This window comes from Ranitomeya variabilis, chromosome 1 (assembly GCF_051348905.1).
Source record: "Ranitomeya variabilis isolate aRanVar5 chromosome 1, aRanVar5.hap1, whole genome shotgun sequence".
NCBI lineage: Eukaryota > Metazoa > Chordata > Amphibia > Anura > Dendrobatidae > Ranitomeya > Ranitomeya variabilis.
Window position 1 is genome coordinate 140,425,920 of NC_135232.1, and position 20,253 is coordinate 140,446,172.

At 46.3% G+C, this 20,253-nt stretch overlaps 1 protein-coding gene across 6 annotated transcripts in view; it reads right to left on the reverse strand.

The window, feature by feature from the left end:
- The window catches only part of MCTP1 (multiple C2 and transmembrane domain containing 1), a 1,325,457-nt gene that overhangs the window by 714,744 nt on the left and 590,460 nt on the right, over nucleotides 1-20,253 (reverse strand). The window lies entirely within an intron of this gene.

Genomic DNA, 20,253 nt, shown 5'->3' on the forward strand with positions numbered 1-20,253 from the left:
TCAAAACCGCACCATAATTGCATCAACACTGCACCAAAAACTGCATCAAAACTGCGCAAAAACCACACCAAGAACTGCATCAAAACCGCACCAAGAACTGCATCAAAACCGCACCAAAAACTGCATCAAAACCGCACCAAAACTGCAAACTGCACCAAAACTGCAAAACTGCACCAGGTTTTGATGCAGTTTTTGGTGCAGTTTTGATGCAGTTTTTGGTGCAATTTTGATGCTTTTTTGGTGCGGTTTATGCGTGGTTTTAATACCGTTTTTGGAAATAAGTAAATAAACGGAAAATGTGCATGATTTGAATGGAAACATGCATGAAAAAACGGATTCCAAGGCCGGATTCATCATTTCATAGCTCAGTTTCATACGTTTTTTTGCCGGATCCGTCGCTGTGCGCTTTTTCGCCGAACAGAAAAAACGTTCCTCTGTATGTGTTTTCCATCCAGCGGAAACAGCTTTTTTGACTGATCCGGTAAAAAACGGATGACACGTGTGGCCATCAGGCGCAATCCGGCGCTAATACAACTCTATGAGAAAAAAACGGATCCGGCGGAAAAAAATGGATCCGTTTTTTTCAAAACTCGCCGGATTGTGCCTCACGGCAAAAACCTGATGTGTGAAAGCAGCCAAATATATGGATAGATACATCTATGTTTCTATAGATATATCTATCTATAAATATATCTATAGATAGATATATCCATAGATATATAATAGAAAGGCCGATGTTTCTAAGGCCTCTTTCACACTAGCGTCGTGCACTGCATATCGCAATGCGTCGTAGAGGAGAAAAAACGCATCCTGCAAAGTTGTCTGCAGGATGCGTTTTTTCTCCATAGACTTTTATTAGCGACGCAGCGCGACGGCCCCTTACCGATGCTAGTGTGAAAGCAGCCTAAGGCAACTTTCACACTTGCGTTTTTAGCAATCCGTCTTTTTGGGAAAAAAACGGATCCTGCAAATGTGCTCGCAGGATGCGTTTTTTACCCATAGACTTGTATTAGTGAGGGATCGCGACGGATGGCCACACGTCGCGTCCGTCGTGCAACGGATGCGTCGTGTTTTGGCGGACCGTTGGCACGTCCCTCGCATCTGCCATTTTCTACCGCGCATGCGCGGCCAAAACTCCGCCCCCTGATCCCCGGACTTGAGAATGGGCAGCGGATGCGTTGAAAAACTGCATCCGCTGCCCACAACGTGCACAAATTTCACAACGTGCGTCAGTATGTAGGCCCGACGCATAGCGATGGACCCGTACCGACGCAAGTGCGAAACAGGCCTTAATGAGCGTTTAATTTAATAAAAAAAGGAAAAAAACGGCGTGGGCTCCCGCGCAATTTTCTGCGCCAGAGGGGGAAAGCCGACGGCCGGGGGCCAATATTTGTAGCCTGCTATGAATATCAGCCCGCAGCTGTCTGCGTAGCCTTTACTGGCTATTAAAATAGGGGGACCCCCAAAAAAAATAACGTGGGGTCCCCCTATATTTTATAGCCAGAAAGGCTACGCAGACAGCTGCGGGCTGATATAGCCTAGAGAGGGGCCATGGATATTGGTCCCCCCTGGCTACAAATACCAGTAAGCAGCCTCCCCAGAAATGGTACATCTGTAAGATGCGCCAATTCCGGCACTTAGCCCCTCTCTTCCCTCTCCCCTGTAGCAGTGGGATATGGGGTAATAAGGGGTTAATGTCACCTTGCTATTGTAAGGTGACATTAAGCCGTGTTAATAACAGAGAGGCGTCAATAAGACGCCTATCCGTTATTAATCCAATACTAATAAAGGGTTAATAAAACACGCAAACATTAGGAAAAAGTATTTTAATATTCTTCATTTAACCATACTTACCATACTTCAGCGCCTGCAAAAAAAGTAAAATAATAAACCGTATACTACCTGTCCGCCGTAGTCCAATTAATAACGAGTGTCCCACGACGATCTCCCCTATAGAACAGTGAAATCGGGTGATGTCACTGCTCTATAGGACCCTCAGTGACACACTGACAGGAGACAATGGCACCTGCAGTGCATCACTGAGGTTACTATAGTTCACTGGTCTCACTTTATGGCAAAAAGCTGCGTGGGAACTTTCTCATACAGCATGCCATAAAGTGAGACTAGGGACTATTTTCTCACAGGGGCGTAGGAATACATTGTGGGGAATACATTGTGGAAGGATACCTTCCTCCCCTCATTGTGTTCCTGGAGCCCCTGGAGAGTGGTCGCATCAGCAGATGCTCCTGCTCTCCACGGGAGATCGTCGTGGGACACTCGTTTTAATTGGATTTCTGCAGATCAGGGAGTATATTGTTTGTTTATTATTTTAATATTTTTTACAGATGACAATGGCTTCGGGGATCAAAGTGACAAGTGATGGTGAGTATGTACTCTGTTACATGTACTGTATGTCTATATGTATGTACTGTATGTATGTTGTATGTATGTACTGTATGTGGCATGTCGCATGATGTCACATGTTGCATGTCGTCGCATGGCGCAAGTTGTCGCATGCTGCATGTCGTCGCATGGCGCATGTCGTCGCATGGCGCATTTGGTCGCATGGCGCATGTTGTCGCATGCTGCATGTTGTCGCATGGCGCATGTCATCGCATGCTGCATGTTGTCGCATGCTGCATGTCATCGCATGCTGCATGTCGTCGCATGGCGCATGTTGTCGCAAGCTGCATGTTGTCGCATGGCACATGTCGTCGCATGCTGCATGTCGTCGCATGGCGCATGTTGCCGCATTCTGCTTGTCGTCGCATGCTGCATGTCGTCGCATGGCGCATGTTGTCGCATGCTACATGCCGTCGCATGGCGCATGCCGTCGCATGGTGCATGTCATATGGCGCATGTTGTCGCATGCTGCATGTTGTCGCATGCTGCATGTCGTCGCATGTCATCGCATGCTGCATGTTGTCGCATGGCGCATGTCATCGCATGCTGCATGTTGTCGCATGTTGCATGTCGTCGCATGCCATCGCATGTCATCGCATGCTGCATGTCGTCGCATGGCGCATGTCGTCGCATGCTGCATGTCGTCGCATGGCACATGTCATCACATGGCGCATGTTGTCGCATGCTACATGCCGTCGCATGCTACATGCCGTCGCATGGCGCATGCCGTCGCATGGCGCATGTCATATGGCGCATGTTGTTGCATGCTGCATGTTGTCGCATGCTGCATGTCGTCGCATGTCATCGCATGCTGCATGTTGTCGCATGGCGCATGTCATCGCATGCTGCATGTTGTCGCATGTTGCATGTCTTCGCATGTCATCGCATGTCATCGCATGCTGCATGTCGTCGCATGGCGCATGTCGTCGCATGCTGCATGTCGTCGCATGGCGCATGTCATCGTATGGCGCATGTTGTCGCATGCTGCATGTCGTCGCATGGCGTTGCATGCTGCATGTCGTCGCATGGCGCATGTTCTGTATGTGTGTATGTACTGTATATGTGTTTTTGTTTTTTTTGTTACATTCAACACATTAGCCGGATGACGGGACTACTACTGTCCCATTATTGGCTAATGTGTCAATCACTGTCATTGTAGCAGGCATAGCCCGATGGGACTTGTAGTCCCATCGGACGATGCCTGCACAGAGACACACATACACACACACACATCCCAAAGACCACCCCCGCAGCAGACCCCAGCACATACCGGCGCCGGCACGCAGAGCCCCGGTATGTGCGGGCCGGCGCCGGTACGTGCGGGCCGGGGCTCTGCGTGCCGGTATGTGCGGGCGGTGCCGGTATGTGCGGGCGGCGCCGGTATATGCGGGCCGGGGCTCTGCGTGCCGGCATGTGATGGCCGGCGCCACCCGCACATACCGGCACGCAGAGCCACGCACATCACATCGAGGATTCCCTGCCTAGCCCCGCCCCCAGCACATGCACAGCCCCGCTCGCCCCCAGCACAGCCCCGCAGGCAGCGGGGCCGGGGCTCTGCATGCCAGCGCCGGTATGTGCGGGCGGCGCCGGTATGTGCGGGCCGGGGCTCTGCGTGCAGGGGCCATCACATGCCGGCACGCAGAGCCATGGCCCGCACATACCGGCGCCGCCCGCACATACCGGCGCCGGCACGCAGAGCCCCGCACATCACATCGTGGATTCCCTGCCTAGCCCCGCCCCCAGCAAGTCCCGCCCGCCCCCAGCACAGCCCCGCAGGCAGCCACCAGCCCCGCCCACAGCCCAGTCACTCTTGATAAGTGACTGCTGGCTGTGAGGCTGGCTCATGTCTGCTGCTGACGTCACGTCAATTTCCAGAGTCTGGAAATTGACGTGACGTCGGCGGAAATAAGCGGTGGCTGCAGCCTGGGGGTCACGTGACCCGGACTCAGCCGCCGGAATAGCGCCGCTCACAGGCAAAAAAAGGCAACGGAAGGTAATCACACAATTCATCAGGGGCCCCGGGGGGATACATTGGGGGGTTAATTGAAAGTAGTGGACAACCCCTTTAACTCCCTGAGCTCAGCACTGCACTGTGAGACTTTTTCCCAGGATGCAAGCCGTGATATCACTGAGGTCACCGCAGTTCATTGACCAGGCCGGGAACGCAGCTTCATTGACCTGCGATAACCTCGCTAGTCACTGATGTTGCATCTTGGCACCGTCCAGGTTGAAAACCATTTAACGTACACATGGATTACGGCGTGGAACAGGTGAGGAATATGGTTTGTTTTATATTTATGTTTTTTCTAACAGGAGCCCAGAGCTTCAATGGAATGGGTGAGCATAACTGTATTTCTTATTTTTAAATAAAGTAAAATAGTGTGTCTTTTTATCTCAATAAAGGACATTATTCTGGCTGTAAGTTTATTTACAATATGACTATGGGGTTAGTAATGGATAGGAGTCCTATAGATGCCTCTCCATTACTAACCAGTGGGCATGATGTCACCGGACAATGCAAAAGTGACATCAACTGTTGTGAATTTGGATTCTGGGCTCCCCCGGTGGCTACTGGTGGAATTGAACTGGTGTTGTCATCTTCTCTGTTCACCTGTTCCCATCAAGATGTGGGAGTCGCTATATAACCTTGCTGCTCTGTTAGTTGCTTGCCGGTCAACAATGTTATCAGAAGCCTCTCTGTGCTTGTTCCTGCTCCTAGACAACTACTAGATAAGTTGGACTTTTGTCCATGTTTGTTTTTGCATTTTTGTTCCAGTTCACAGCTGAAGTTTCGTTACTGTGTCTGGAAAGCTCTTGTGAACAGGAATTGCCACTCTGGTGTTATGAGTTAATGCCAGAGTTTTAAAGTAATTCCTGGATGGTGTTTTGATAGGGTTTTCAGCTGACCATGAAAGTGTCCTTTCTGTCTTCTGCTATGTAGTAAGTGGACCTCAAATTTGCTAAACCTATTTTCATACTACGTTTGTAATTTCATCTTAATTCACCGCCAATACATGTGGGGGGCCTCTGTCTCCTTTCGGGGTATTTCTCTAGAGGTGAGCTAGGACTAATATTTTCCTCTGCTAGCATTATTTAGTCCTCCGGCTGGTGCTGGGCATCTAGAATCAACGTAGGCATGCTACCCGGCCACTGCTAGTTGTGCGTTAGGTTTAGTTCATGGTCAGCTCAGTTTCCATCTTCCAAGAGCTAGTTCCTATATATGCTGATGCTATGTTCTCTTGCCATTGAGAACATGACAGTTTGACCGGCCACCTAAAGGGTTAAAATCCTTGGCTGAGAAAGGAGAGAAATAAGAAGTCTGCTGATAATTTTTTTTTTTTTTTTTTCTCCTTCTAATCTTTGAATGGCTCTGTGTCCACCTGTTTGTAATGGATCTTCAGAGTGTGACTGCAGGTTTGAATAAACTCGCCACGAAGGTACAAAATTTGCAAGACTTTGTTTGTCATGCACCTGTATCTGAGCCGAGAATTCCTTTGCCGGAATTTTTCTCGGGGAATAGATCTGGGTTTCAGAATTTTCGAAATAATTGCAAATTATTTTTGTCCCTGAAATTTCGCTCTGCCGGAGACCCTGCACAGCAGGTCAGGATTGTGATTTCCTTGCTCCGGGGCGACCCTCAAGACTGGGCTTTTTCATTGACACCAGGGGATCCTGCGTTGCTCAATGTGGATGCGTTTTTTCTGGCCTTGGGGTTGCTTTATGACGAACCTCATTTGGAGCTTCAGGCAGAAAAAACTTTGATGTCCCTATCTCAGGGGCAAGATGAAGCGGAAATTTACTGTCAAAGATTCCGTAAATGGTCTGTGCTTACTCAGTGGAATGAGTGCGCCCTGGCGGCGACTTTCAGAGAGGGTCTCTCTGATGCCATTAAGGATGTTATGGTGGGGTTCCCTGTGCCTGCGGGTCTGAATGAGTCCATGACAATGGCTATTCAGATCGATAGGCGTTTGCGGGAGCGCAAACCAGTGCACCATCTGGCGGTGTCCACTGAGAAGTCGCCAGAGAGTATGCAGTGTGATAGAATTCTGTCCCGAAGCGAGCGGCAGAATTTTAGACGGAAAAATGGGTTGTGTTTCTATTGTGGTGATTCTGCTCATGTTATATCAGCATGCTCTAAGCGCACTAAAAAGCTTGATAAATCTGTTTCCATTTGCACCTTACCGTCTAAGTTTATTCTATCTGTGACCCTGATTTGCTCTTTGTCATCTATTACTACGGACGCCTATGTCGACTCTGGCGCCGCTTTGAGTCTTATGGATTGGTCCTTTGCTAAACGCTGTGGGTATGATTTAGAGCCTTTGGAGACTCTTATTCCTCTGAAGGGGATTGACTCCACCCCATTGGCTAATAATAAACCACAATACTGGACCCAAGTAACTATGCGTATTAATCCGGATCACCAGGAGATTATTCACTTTCTGGTGCTGCATAATCTACATGATGATTTGGTGCTAGGATTGCCTTGGCTGCAATCTCACAACCCAGTCCTCGACTGGAAAGCTATGTCTGTGTTGAGCTGGGGATGTAAGGGGGCTCATGGGGATGTACCTGTGGTTTCCATTTCATCATCTATTCCCTCTGAAATTCCTGAGTTCCTGTCTGACTATCGTGACGTCTTTGAAGAATCCAAGCTTGGTTCATTACCTCCGCACCGAGAGTGCGATTGTGCCATAGATTTAATCCCGGGTAGTAAATACCCAAAGGGTCGTTTATTTAATCTGTCTGTGCCTGAACATGCTGCTATGCGAGAATATATAAAGGAGTCCTTGGAAAAGGGACATATTCGTCCATCGTCATCTCCCTTAGGAGCCGGTTTTTTCTTTGTGTCAAAAAAAGACGGCTCTTTGAGACCATGTATCGATTATTGGCTTTTGAATAAAATCACTGTAAAATATCAATACCCATTGCCGTTGCTGACTGATTTGTTTGCTCGCATAAAGGGGGCCAAGTGGTTCTCTAAGATTGACCTTCGTGGGGCGTATAATTTGGTGCGTATCAGGCAGGGGGATGAGTGGAAGACCGCATTTGATACGCCCGAGGGCCACTTTGAGTATTTAGTGATGCCTTTTGGTCTTTCAAATGCTCCGTCAGTTTTCCAGTCCTTTATGCATGATATTTTTCGCGATTATTTGGATAAATTTATGATTGTGTATCTGGATGATATTCTGATTTTTTCGGATGACTGGGACTCTCATGTCCAGCAAGTCAGGAGGGTTTTCCAGGTTTTGCGGTCTAATTCTTTGTGTGTGAAGGGTTCTAAGTGTGTTTTTGGGGTACAGAGGATTTCCTTCTTGGGATATATTTTTTCTCCCTCTTCCATTGAAATGGATCCTGTCAAGGTTCAAGCTATTTGTGATTGGACGCAGCCCTCTTCTCTTAAGAGTCTTCAGAAATTTTTGGGCTTTGCTAACTTTTATCGTCGATTTATTGCTGGTTTTTCGGATATTGCTAAACCATTGACCGATTTGACTAAGAAGGGTGCTGATGTTGCTGATTGGTCCCCTGACGCTGTGGAGGCCTTTCGGGAGCTTAAGCGACGTTTTTCCTCTGCCCCTGTGTTGCGTCAGCCTGATGTTGCTCTACCTTTTCAGGTTGAGGTCGACGCTTCTGAGATCGGAGCTGGGGCAGTGTTGTCGCAGAAAAGTTCTGACTGCTCCGTGATGAGGCCTTGTGCCTTCTTTTCCCGTAAATTTTCGCCCGCTGAGCGGAATTATGATGTTGGGAATCGGGAGCTTTTGGCCATGAAGTGGGCTTTTGAGGAGTGGCGTCATTGGCTTGAGGGGGCCAGACATCAGGTGGTGGTATTGACTGACCACAAAAACTTGATTTATCTTGAGACCGCCAGGCGCCTGAATCCTAGACAGGCGCGCTGGTCATTATTTTTCTCTCGGTTTAATTTTGTGGTGTCATACCTACCGGGTTCTAAGAATGTTAAGGCGGATGCCCTTTCTAGGAGTTTTGAGCCTGACTCGCCTGGTAACTCTGAGCCCACAGGTATCCTTAAGGATGGAGTGGTATTGTCAGCCGTTTCTCCAGACCTGCGGCGGGCCTTGCAGGAGTTTCAGGCGGATAGACCGGATCGTTGTCCACCTGATAAACTGTTTGTTCCTGATGATTGGACCAGTAGAGTCATCTCTGAGGTTCATTCTTCTGCGTTGGCAGGTCATCCTGGCATTTTTGGAACCAGGGATTTGGTGGCAAGGTCCTTCTGGTGGCCTTCCCTGTCACGAGATGTGCGAGGCTTTGTGCAGTCTTGTGACGTTTGTGCTCGGGCCAAGCCTTGTTGCTCTCGGGCTAGTGGATTATTGTTGCCCTTGCCTATTCCTAAGAGGCCTTGGACGCACATCTCGATGGATTTTATTTCAGATCTGCCTGTTTCTCAGAAGATGTCTGTCATCTGGGTGGTGTGTGACCGTTTCTCTAAGATGGTCCATTTGGTTCCTCTGCCCAAGTTGCCTTCTTCTTCCGAGTTGGTTCCTCTGTTTTTTCAAAATGTTGTTCGTTTGCATGGTATTCCTGAGAATATCATTTCTGACAGAGGGACCCAATTCGTGTCTAGATTTTGGCGGGCATTCTGTGCTAGGATGGGCATAGATTTGTCTTTTTCGTCCGCTTTCCATCCTCAGACGAATGGCCAGACCGAGCGGACTAATCAGACCCTGGAGACATATCTGAGGTGTTTTGTGTCTGCTGACCAGGATGATTGGGTTGCTTTTTTGCCATTGGCGGAGTTCGCTCTCAATAATCGGGCCAGCTCTGCCACTTTGGTGTCCCCGTTTTTCTGTAATTCGGGGTTTCATCCTCGATTTTCCTCTGGTCAGGTGGAAACTTCGGATTGTCCTGGAGTGGATGCTGTGGTGGAGAGATTGCATCAGATCTGGGGACAGGTGGTGGACAATTTGAGGTTGTCCCAGGAGAAGACTCAGCTTTTTGCCAACCGCCACCGTCGTGTTGGTCCTCGGCTTTGTGTTGGGGATTTGGTGTGGTTGTCTTCTCGTTTTGTCCCTATGAGGGTCTCTTCTCCTAAGTTTAAGCCTCGGTTCATCGGCCCGTATAAGATATTGGAGATTCTTAACCCTGTTTCCTTCCGTTTGGACCTCCCTGCATACTTTTCTATTCATAACGTTTTTCATCGGTCATTATTGCGCAGGTATGAGGTACCGGTTGTGCCTTCCGTTGAGCCTCCTGCTCCGGTGTTGGTTGGGGGTGAGTTGGAGTACGTTGTGGAGAAAATTTTAGACTCTCGTGTTTCCAGACGGAGACTCCAGTATCTGGTCAAGTGGAAGGGATACGGCCAGGAGGATAATTCTTGGGTGAATGCATCTGATGTTCATGCCTCTGATCTGGTTCGTGCCTTTCATAGGGCCCATCCTGATCGCCCTGGTGGTTCTGGTGAGGGTTCGGTGCCCCCTCCTTGAGGGGGGGGTACTGTTGTGAATTTGGATTCTGGGCTCCCCCGGTGGCTACTGGTGGAATTGAACTGGTGTTGTCATCTTCTCTGTTCACCTGTTCCCATCAAGATGTGGGAGTCGCTATATAACCTTGCTGCTCTGTTAGTTGCTTGCCGGTCAACAATGTTATCAGAAGCCTCTCTGTGCTTGTTCCTGCTCCTAGACAACTACTAGATAAGTTGGACTTTTGTCCATGTTTGTTTTTGCATTTTTGTTCCAGTTCACAGCTGAAGTTTCGTTACTGTGTCTGGAAAGCTCTTGTGAACAGGAATTGCCACTCTGGTGTTATGAGTTAATGCCAGAGTTTTAAAGTAATTCCTGGATGGTGTTTTGATAGGGTTTTCAGCTGACCATGAAAGTGTCCTTTCTGTCTTCTGCTATGTAGTAAGTGGACCTCAAATTTGCTAAACCTATTTTCATACTACGTTTGTAATTTCATCTTAATTCACCGCCAATACATGTGGGGGGCCTCTGTCTCCTTTCGGGGTATTTCTCTAGAGGTGAGCTAGGACTAATATTTTCCTCTGCTAGCATTATTTAGTCCTCCGGCTGGTGCTGGGCATCTAGAATCAACGTAGGCATGCTACCCGGCCACTGCTAGTTGTGCGTTAGGTTTAGTTCATGGTCAGCTCAGTTTCCATCTTCCAAGAGCTAGTTCCTATATATGCTGATGCTATGTTCTCTTGCCATTGAGAACATGACAATCAACCCCACAAAATATTACCCCACTTGCCACCACCAAAGGGTAAGTGGGAAGAGCCAGACAAAGCACCAGAATTGGTAATAGATAATAGATGAGCCTTTTTGGGTGACTGTGGGCTACTATTTTTAGGCTGGGGGGGAAATATCCATGGCCCCTTAGCAGCCTGAGAATACCAGCCCCCAGCTCTTTGCTTTATCTTGGCTGCTTGTCAAAAATGAATAGTGACCACTCTATTCTAGATAACCAGCCAGGATAAAGCTGAGGATTTAACCCGCAGCTGTCAGTTTTACCATGCTGGTTATGACAAACACAGGAGAACCCATGTTTTTTTTTTTTATTCATAGTGCAGGTGCCAGCTGATGAATACTCCCATCAGCCGGCGCCTGCTCTCGCTGTTATTAACAGCAGCAGGCGTAGGCTACCGCTGATCAGAGGCAGTGTTTGAGGCGCTGACATGCAGATGACAGCGTGTCAAACAATGGATGTTCGGATCCCCCATTCATGTGAATGGGATCTGGGTTTGGGTACTGTTCCGGTACTCAAACTTTTTTAAACTGTTCGGCCGGACCCGAATATCCATGGGTTTGCCCATCACTAATGATGAGTATTTGGTGAGTTTTTGATGTTGCAGATTTTCTGCAGCATTTCCACACCTATTAGTTAAATTAGGTTACTTGCATTTTTTTTCATTGCATTTCTAGTGCGTTTTTTACATGCACTTTTATCACATTTGTGGTTTTTGTCTCTTTTTGGTATAACATGGTTTAAATAAAGTTGCTGTGTTTTGACACTATTTTGTATGTGATGGTACATGTGATTTTTACCTGCAGATTTTCCGCCACTAATACAATTCTATGGGGAAAATCTGCACATAAAACTCAGCGTAGCCCCAAGATAAATTGTCATGTTGCAGAACTAAAAAATGCACTGCAGGATAGTTCATGCTCTCCAAAAAAAACCACAGTGGGCGTGAGATTTCTATAAATCTCATCCACTTTACTGGAACTGTAACATACTGTTCTGTTCAGAGAAAATACGCAGAGTCAAAAACTCATCATGGGAATTTAGGCATGAGGGGTTGTCCTGCGAATAAAGTACATTTTACTCAATAGATTTTGGAATAAAAATAAGTACAGGGACACGGCCTGATCATACCACATCTCCTGGGTAGAGGAGGACGCAAAAGAGAGTATACAGACAGGACAGCAATGGATTGACTATCCTTGGTAGGCAGGGCCGGACTGGCCATAGGGCACTTCTGGCAAATGCCAGAAGGGCCGGTGCCAGTGGTGGGCCGCTCAATCCGCCGCCCCCGCCGTCGCATTCAACTACACCGGCGTATAGACGCCGGTACAGTTGAATGCAATGATGGAGGAGAGCGTCTACAGACGCTCCTCTCCCATCATTCCCCGCTCTGCCTCTGACACTGCGGGTGCGCGATGACATCATATCATCGCGCACCTGCTGTGTCCCGGGCAGACTGCAGCTGCTGAGACAGGAGCAGGAACCAGGAAGCAACGCTGGGCACGAGGAGAGGTGAGGAGAGTTTTTTTTTTTTCTGGACTGTGGGGCCATTCTCGGAGGAGGTGAGGGGAGGAAGAGAAGAGATGTGGGCTGTATATAGTTCTCTGTGGGCTGTGCTCTGTGCTGTATACTACTGTGGGCTGTATATAGTTCTCTGTGGGCTGTGCTCTGTGCTGTATACTGCTGTGGGCTGTATATAGTTCTCTGTGGGCTGTGCTCTGTGCTGTATACTGCTGTGGGCTGTATATAGTTCTCTGGGCTGTGCTCTGTGCTGTATACCACTGTGGGCTGTATATAGTTCTCTCTGGGCTGTGCTCTGTGCTGTATACTGCTGTGGGCTGTATATAGTTATCTGTGGGCTGTGCTCTGTGCTGTATACTGCTGTGGGCTGTATATAGTTCTCTGGGCTGTGCTCTGTGCTGTATACTGCTGTGGGCTGTATATAGTTCTCTGTGGGCTGTGCTCTGTGCTGTATACTGCTGTGGGCTGTATATAGTTCTCTGGGCTGTGCTCTGTGCTGTATACTGCTGTGGGCTGTATATAGTTATCTGTGGGCTGTGCTCTGTGCTGTATACTGCTGTGGGCTGTATATAGTTCTCTGTGGGCTGTGCTCTGTGCTGTATATAGTTATCTGTGGGCTGTGCTCTGTGCTGTATACCACTGTGGGCTGTATATAGTACTCTGTGGGCTGTGCTCTGTGCTGTATACTACTGTGTGCTCTGTGCTATATATAGCTCTCTGTGGGCTGTGCTCTGTGCTGTATACTGCTGTGGGCTGTATATAGCTCTCTGTGGGCTGTGCTCTGTGCTGTATACTACTGTGGGCTGTATATAGTTCTCTGTGGGCTGTGCTCTGTGCTGTACAGGTCCTTCTCAAAAAATTAGCATATAGTGTTAAATTTCATTATTTACCATAATGTAATGATTACAATTAAACTTTCATATATTATAGATTCATTATCCACCAACTGAAATTTGTCAGGTCTTTTGTTGTTTTAATACTGATGATTTTGGCCTACAACTCCTGATAACCCAAAAAACCTGTCTCAATAAATTAGCATATTTCAACCGTCCAATCAAATAAAAGTGTTTTTTAATAACAAACAAAAAAACCATCAAATAATAATGTTCAGTTATGCACTCAATACTTGGTCGGGAATCCTTTGGCAGAAATGACTGCTTCAATGCGGCGTGGCATGGAGGCAATCAGCCTGTGACACTGCTGAGATGTTATGGAGGCCCAGGATGCTTCAATAGCGGCCTTAAGCTCATCCAGAGTGTTGGGTCTTGCGTCTCTCAACTTTCTCTTCACAATATCCCACAGATTCTCTATGGGGTTCAGGTCAGGAGAGTTGGCAGGCCAATTGAGCACAGTAATACCATGGTCAGTAAACCATTTACCAGTGGTTTTGGCACTGTGAGCAGGTGCCAGGAAGCATGAAGTGCTCCAAAATCTCCTGATAGCTAGCTGCATTGACCCTGCCCTTGATGAAACACAGTGGACCAACACCAGCAGCTGACATGGCACCCCACACCATCACTGACTGGGTACTTGACACTGGACTTCAGGCATTTTGGCATTTCCTTCTCCCCAGTCTTCCTCCAGACTCTGGCACCTTGATTTCCGAATGACATGCAAAATTTGCTTTCATCAGAAAAAAGTACTTGGGACCACTTAGCAACAGTCCAGTGCTGCTTCTCTGTAGCCCAGGTCAGGCGCTTCTGCCGCTGTTTCTGGTTCAAAAGTGGCTTTACCTGGGGAATGCGGCACCTGTAGCCCATTTCCTGCACACGCCTGTGCACGGTGGCTCTGGATGTTTCCACACCAGACTCAGTCCACTGCTTCCTCAGGTTCCCCAAGGTCTGGAATCGGTCCTTCTCCACAATCTTCCTCAGGGTCCGGTCACCTCTTCTCGTTGTACAGCGTTTTCTGCCACATTGTTTCCTTCCAACAGACTTACCATTGAGGTGCCTTGATACAGCACTCTGGGAACAGCCTATTTGTTGAGAAATTTCTTTCTGGGTCTTACCCTCTTGCTTGAGGGTGTCAATGATGGCCTTCTTGACATCTGTCAGGTCGCTAGTCTTACCCATGATGGGGGTTTTGAGTAATGAACCAGGCAGGGAGTTTTTAAAAGCCTCAGGTATCTTTTGCATGTGTTTAGAGTTAATTAGTTGATTCAGAAGATTAGGGTAATAGGTCGTTTAGAGAACCTTTTCTTGATATGCTAATTTATTGAGACAGGTTTTTTGGGTTATCAGGAGTTGTAGGCCAAAATCATCAGTATTAAAACAATAAAAGACCTGACAGATTTCAGTTGGTGGATAATGAATCTATAATAAATGAAAGTTTAATTGTAATCATTACATTATGGTAAATAATGAAATTTAACACTATATGCTAATTTTTTGAGAAGGACCTGTATACTACTGTGTGCTCTGTGCTATATATAGTACTCTGTGGGCTGTGCTCTGTGCTGTATACTACTGTGTGCTATATACAGTTCTCTGGGCTGTGCTCTGTGCTATATATAGTACTCTGTGGGCTGTGCTCTGTGCTGTATACTGCTGTGGGCTGTATATAGTTCTCTGTGGGCTGTGCTCTGTGCTGTATACTACTGTGGGCTGTATATAGTTCTCTGTGGGCTGTGCTCTGTGCTGTATACCACTGTGGGCTGTATATAGTACTCTGTGGGCTGTGCTCTGTGCTGTATACTACTGTGTGCTCTGTGCTATATATAGCTCTCTGTGGGCTGTGCTCTGTGCTGTATACTGCTGTGGGCTGTATATAGCTCTCTGTGGGCTGTGCTCTGTGCTGTATACTACTGTGGGCTGTATATAGTTCTCTGGGCTGTGCTCTGTGCTGTATACTACTGTGTGCTCTGTGCTATATATAGTACTCTGTGGGCTGTGCTCTGTGCTGTATACTACTGTGTGCTATATATAGTTCTCTGGGCTGTGCTCTGTGCTGTATACTACTGTGGGCTGTATATAGTACTCTGTGGGCTGTGCTCTGTGCTGTATACTGCTGTGGGCTGTATATAGTACTCTGTGGGCTGTGCTCTGTGCTGTATACTGCTGTGGGCTGTATATAGTACTCTGTGGGCTGTGCTCTGTGCTGTATACTACTGTGTGCTCTGTGCTATATATAGCTCTCTGTGGGCTGTGCTCTGTGCTGTATACTGCTGTGGGCTGTATATAGCTCTCTGTGGGCTGTGCTCTGTGCTGTATACTACTGTGGGCTGTATATAGTTCTCTGTGGGCTGTGCTCTGTGCTGTATACTACTGTGTGCTCTGTGCTATATATAGTACTCTGGGCTGTGCTCTGTGCTGTATACTACTGTGTGCTATATATAGTTCTCTGGGCTGTGCTCTGTGCTGTATACTACTGTGGGCTGTATATAGTACTCTGTGGGCTGTGCTCTGTGCTGTATACTGCTGTGGGCTGTATATAGTACTCTGTGGGCTGTGCTCTGTGCTGTATACTGCTGTGGGCTGTATATAGTACTCTGTGGGCTGTGCTCTGTGCTGTATACTGCTGTGGGCTGTATATAGTACTCTGTGGGCTGTGCTCTGTGCTGTATACTGCTGTGGGCTGTATATAGTACTCTGTGGGCTGTGCTCTGTGCTGTATACTACTGTGTGCTATATATAGTTCTCTGGGCTGTGCTCTGTGCTGTATACTACTGTGGGCTGTATATAGCTCTCTGTGGGCTGTGCTCTGTGCTGTATACTACTGTGGGCTGTATATAGCTCTCTGTGGGCTGTGCTCTGTGCTGTATACTGCTGTGTGCTCTGTGCTATATATAGTACTCTGTGGGCTGTGCTCTGTGCTGTATACTACTGTGTGCTATATATAGTTCTCTGGGCTGTGCTCTGTGCTGTATACTACTGTGGGCTGTATATAGTACTCTGTGGGCTGTGCTCTGTGCTGTATACTACTGTGGGCTGTATATAGTACTCTGTGGGCTGTGCTCTGTGCTGTATACTACTGTGGGCTGTATATAGTACTCTGTGGGCTGTGCTCTGTGCTGTATACTACTGTGGGCTGTATATAGCTCTCTGTGGGCTGTGCTCTGTGCTGTATACTACTGTGTGCTCTGTGCTATATATAGTACTCTGTGGGCTGTGCTCTGTGCTGTATACTACTGTGTGCTATATATAGTTCTCTGGGCTGTGCTCTGTGCTGTATACTACTGTGGGCTGTATATAGTACTCTATGGGCTGTGCTCTGTGCTGTATACTACTGTGGGCTGTATATAGTACTCTGTGGGCTGTGCTCTGTGCTGTATACTACTGTGGGCTGTATATAGTTATCTGTGGGCTGTGCTCTGTGCTGTATGCTACTGTGGGCTGTATATAGTTCTCTGTGGGCTGTGCTCTGTGCTGTATATAGTTCTCTGTGGGCTGTGCTCTGTGCTGTATACTACTGTGGGCTGTATATAGTTCTCTGTGGGCTGTGCTCTGTGCTGTATACTACTGTGGGCTGTATATAGTTCTCTGTGGGCTGTGCTCTGTGCTGTATATAGTTCTCTGTGGGCTGTGCTGTATATAGTACTCTGTGGGCTGTGCTGTATATAGTACTCTGTGGGCTGTGCTGTATATAGTACTCTGTGGGCTGTGCTGTATATAGTACTCTGTGGGCTGTGCTGTATATAGTACTCTGTGGGCTGTGCTGTATATAGTACTCTGTGGGCTGTGCTGTATATAGTACTCTGTGGGCTGTGCTGTATATAGTACTCTGTGGGCTGTGCTGTGTATAGTACTCTGTGGGCTGTGCTGTATATAGTACTCTCTGGGCTGTGCTGTATATAGTACTCTCTGGGCTGTGCTGTATATAGTACTCTCTGGGCTGTGCTGTATATAGTACTCTCTGGGCTGTGCTTTATATAGTACTCTGGGCTGTGCTGTATATAGTACTCTGGGCTGTGCTGTATATAGTACTCTGGGCTGTGCTTTATATAGTTCTCTGTGGGCTGTGCTGTATATAGTTCTCTGTGGGCTGTGCTGTATATAGTTCTCTGGGCTGTGCTGTATATATTACTTTGTGGGCTGTGCTGTATATATTACTTTGTGGGCTGTGCTGTATATATTACTCTGTGGGCTGTGCTGTATACTACTGTGTGGACTGTGCTGTATACTTCTACGTGGGCTGTGCTGTATACTACTGTGTGGTCTGTGCTGTATACTACTGTGTGGTCTGTGCTGAATACTGCTGTGTGATCTACTACGCGAGCTGTGCTATAGTATGCAGGCTGTGCTGTATACTATGCGGTTTGTGCTATATAATATGCGGGCTTTGCTATATACTATGGGGAGTATATTATATTCTATGGGGGAGGCCATGTTATGTACTATGTGGCTGTGTTATATACTATTGTGGGGGTATATTATATTCTATGGGGGAGGCTGCGTTATATACTATGGGGGGCTGCATTATATTCTATGGGGGGCTACATTATATATTATGGGGAGGTGGGCTGTATTATATTCTATGGGGGTTACATACTCTGGGGTGGCTGCATTATACTCTGTGGGGTGGCTGCATTATACTCTGGGGTGGCTGCATTATACTCTGGGGTGGCTGCATTATACTCTGGGGTGGCTGCATTATACTCTGGGGTGGCTGCATTATACTATATGTGGGCTGCATTATACTGTATCGAGGACTATGGGGAATACGTTATACTATATGAAGAACTATGGGGTGCATTATACTATGGGAAGTGAATTGTACTACATGGATGACTGTGGCGGTGCATTATACTATATGGAGCACTATGAGGATTGTATTATGCTATATGGAGGACTATGAGGATTGTATTATGCTATATGGAGGACTATGAGGAGTGTATTATACTATGTGGAGGACTGAGCAGTGTATTTTAATATATGGAGGACTATAGGGAGTGTATTATACTATATGGAGGACTATGGAGCACATTATAATATATGGAGGACTATGGGGTGTATTTTACTAAACAAGTAAAATGCTGCATATTCGGATTGTTTTTGCTGGAACTAAAAGCCTTGTTGTCAGCAGCACATTGCCAGTGTAAACTGTAGATGTGCTGCTGAAAACATGATACTGTATGGTGATCTGTTAGTGATCTATTAGTGATCGTTCTGTCTCATCATTATTCCTCAGCTGGTGGAAAGAGGCCGGGAAACAAGCGTTGAACAACTTCAGTATTGTCGATCAAACTTGTTTAGCGGCCTGAACTCAGCGCACGTAAATACAACAGAAAGGCTTCTGTGTGATGTGCAATATGTTAGCATTTGGGGACCCATTTTAAACTTTGCCTAGGGCCCCACTTTGCCTAAAACCGGCCCTGCCTACAAGTGTACAAAGGTATTATACAGTCACCATGTGACAAGTGGGCCTGTGTAACTTCAAATGCCAGGGCTGAATTTTAGTCCCAGTCCGGCCCTGTTGGTAGGATATAAGTAAGAACTGTGCTGGTTCGAAACGCATCATCCTTTTCAGAATTTTTTATATACCTTTTTCCAATTTCCCTTAACTTTGGTTTTTAATCTAGTTTTAAAACATAATATTTTTTTCTTTGAGATTGCAGCATTTTTCCTATTGTTGTTGTGTCTCACCAATCCTAAAGGTGGGATATTTTCCTTCCGTGCATCCCTATCTCACTGAAAGATCCCAGGGCTACAATATACCTCAGGAGAGCAAATATGTATTTTTTTGTATCTTTAGAAACAATGTTAGACTCTTACTAGTACAGAAGCATTCTCCTCTGGAGACATTGCTTGTAGAGGAGAACACACCGTCACGTGGAGGCAACATACAATGTACACGTGGCAACCACTGGACAGTACTATTTATTAAGAACGTGTTCATTAATTTCCTTTTACAGCACTTTGCAACAAGGACAATAAGTGGTTTAGTAGACGATGTGCATAAACTAAAAACTTAAGTTAAAAACAAAAAAAATCTACAGGAGGTTTCTGTGATAACCCAAGGTGCGGACTCTTAGCCTAATCCCATGACACTGCCGGCTATCCCACAGGCTCTGATATAGGAGGCGGTAGGGGCACTAAAAGCTGCATGATTGCTGTTATAATACATCTGCCTCAAGTAGCTAAATACACCAACTTCAGTCTCTATTAGTTTCCTCGAATGAAAGGTTTTGTTTGGCGGTGCTAAGTCACCTCTATTTCAGCGTGTTTATGATAACGCTATGGGTGTATGAGTTGTACAAGCATTAGCCGGCAGCTGATTCACTGCAGATAGCCTGAATACATTTACCGAGGCGAACATCCAGCTAATCTGTTTGAAGAATATTGTACGGCATTAGTACCAGCACTTCATGTTATCTGCACTGCCCGATAAGGTACATCTTTATTAAATTCAGTTATTGAAAGGGCTCTAGTCAGGGAGCAGGAATATTTTATAATCTAGAGGAAAAATTAAGCATCTCTTTGTTAGGCAGAGTTTGGTTTAATGGCTGAGCGTCTAGAGAAGCCTTCTAAACACCTGCACTATTGTACAATGAAAGCTTTGTGATATTAAGTGGAAATCGCTATTTCTCCTCTCTCCTATAACCTTTCCAGTGATAGTCACCAAATCCATACTCTGGTATTAGAGCTCCACTCTCTGTCCTACACGTAGAACTGCTGGCGGCTGCTGGGCTCTGCTCCCTGTACGCCGGACGACACCAGGCCGCCGAATAGTAAGGAGCCATGAGAATATTAGCTACAGAAAATCTGGAATTTTTTTTATTTTTCCAATGTAGTAGTCCGTAAAATGTATTGTGATGATGGATATTGTTTTTTTTAACTTTATGAAAGTTTTTGAGATAATATATAACTGCACAGTAGGTTTATAAATAATGTCCATTTAGACACAAATAGGACATTTCATACCTTTTCACTACAAAACGGTGTGCTGCCTCCAATTTTTCTGGATATATATATATATATATATATATATATATATATATACACACATATATTTGTTCACACACACGTGTGTTAATATATACAGTATGTGTGTGTATATATAATATAATATACCATATATAATAAATAATATATATATGTATATGTGTGTGTATATACTATTTAAGCATACACGTAGCACTTTTTAATTTTTTTTGTTATACGACCAGTAGATTGCAAATTTAATATCTGTCAC